We start from the raw sequence: 1,943 nt of genomic DNA, 5'->3' as shown, positions 1-1,943 counted from the left end.
ATGGCAGACCTGGAGTAATGTTGTGTTCTAGTCTGCCGCTGCTACTCCTCAGAGAGATGAGGGCTTGTTTTGCACTTTATTCTGTTTCGTAACCAAAGCAGAAAGGGTGGATCCAGGTCAGAAAGTGAACCTGTAACTGACACTATAAAGTCAGATTCTTGCTTTTATTGACAGAAACAAGCTTATACAATCAATGTACCCAGCACTTGGCAGTAACATGCATAGTTGAAGGCGATGTCTTGCGAAGAGCAAGGATATTTGAGGACAGCTAGATTGCCAAGGATTCACAAGGCAACAAAGGAAAAATAATGACTTTACTGAATCCTCCCTGTTATCCATAACACACTCTTTCCCTTGCTTGTTCCATGAAAGAAGTGACGTGAATTAAAATGAATAAAATGAAAGAGAAGGAACAAATTACATGTCCTTTTACAATTGCTCAAAACTCATCAAATCAGTATTTGATTGTCTGAATGTTTTCATATTAAATGCCTACCCCAGTGGAAACATCTGTAAATGATTGCTACTGATTGCAAACACATGTAACATACTAACAATTGTGGGATCTCTATTTATTGATGCTGACGGGACAGCATCAGCTGTTTTGTGTTGATCGATGCATACCTACCCTGGGGTACTTTAAGTTGTGTGTTCAGATATGAACTAGTGAGCACTACAATCCTTTAAACGTTGTATGTTATTTTTGTGTATTTTAGCATACTTTTAACAGCATCCCAATCTTAGTCTCAGGGTAATGACACAATGTATCTTGAAGAAGTCTACTGGGGTGGGAGGACTCTGTAATATTGCTATAGAAAACACGTAATATGAATCCAAACTTCAGGATTGCAAAGTTCAGAGGGGAAACTACCACAAAGATGAGCCTTTCCCCTGTTTTAGCTAAATGTACCGAAGGGGAAAAACACATGAAAAAAAGGTGCTTCGGCATGGCAAACCAACAAGAATCTCAGAGAAACACTGAGATGAAAACCAAAACACCTCCAGAACCCCCAGTGAGGCTGAACTTTGGAGGCTGCAAAATCCCTGATGCGAATACGAAAAGACAATAGGGACTTGAAAAAGAAGCAAACAGTAAGGAGTTCAGGCCAGTGTCTGGATAAATGTAAGTTGTCTTTGACTCTTGTTGGTGGATCACTCAGTTCTCGTGTCAATGAAGAATGCAGCTAGCTGCAATGATTAGTGTAATTAGCAAGACACATTGACCATCAACACTTCAAATTCACCTTGCAGCCCCAGGTTCCTTCTAGGGCTACGTCTGTCTGAGGGTCACTTGAATGTCAATTGCCCCAAGGACCCTCCCAGGGGTTCAACTGGATCTATGGACCTGGCACATAGGCTTATTGCCGCCACCTCCTGGCCTCCTCCCTTGTGGGGTCTACAGAGCCATGCCACAGTATGCACCTGGTGTTGGTGGCATAATCGCCCCAATGCACATTCCCCTTCCCCAGGGTGTGCCCCAGCTGTTTGCACACGAAGTGCCTTTGGTGCAGGCCTCGCAACCACATATGTCAGGCAACTTCTCTCCAGGCGTGTGTTGGCACAGATCAGGATGGCGCACTTTCAACTGCCTCAGAGGCACCATGCTGGGGCAACCCACCAACTTCCCCAGGACCAGCCACCCGAGCTTCAGCTCCCTGACTACAGCCTCAGATCAGATGTCGCGACCCACTGAATGTAAAAATCTAACTAAGCAGAGGAAAAGTCACTAACCAGGATCCATGTCCAGAGGCGGGTGCAGGAAAAGTGGCATACAGAAGACAAACTCCCCAGCATCACTTAGGGGGCCTAAGTCCTTCTGTTTGGGGCCCACCAGGTGGATGGTGTTAGGCTAGTAGCATCCCCCGGCATGCTAGGATCGGGTATTCTTTGAGTCAGGTGCTTGGGAATGCCACCCAAAGCAGATGGTGGACTCCATCTAAGGC

General features: G+C 45.5%; 1 pseudogene; it reads left to right on the top strand.

Moving 5' to 3' along the window:
* The first annotated feature begins 1,136 nt into the window (after positions 1–1,136).
* Positions 1,137–1,290, top strand: LOC138570856 (5.8S ribosomal RNA; annotated as a pseudogene).
* The last annotated feature ends 653 nt before the right edge of the window (positions 1,291–1,943 follow it).

Source organism: Ambystoma mexicanum, chromosome 2q (genome assembly GCF_040938575.1).
Source record: "Ambystoma mexicanum isolate Mex_15411 chromosome 2q, UKY_AmexF1_1, whole genome shotgun sequence".
Lineage (NCBI taxonomy): Eukaryota > Metazoa > Chordata > Amphibia > Caudata > Ambystomatidae > Ambystoma > Ambystoma mexicanum.
The sequence above is the reverse complement of the archived record's forward strand: the minus strand, read 5'-3'. Positions and strand labels throughout refer to the sequence as shown.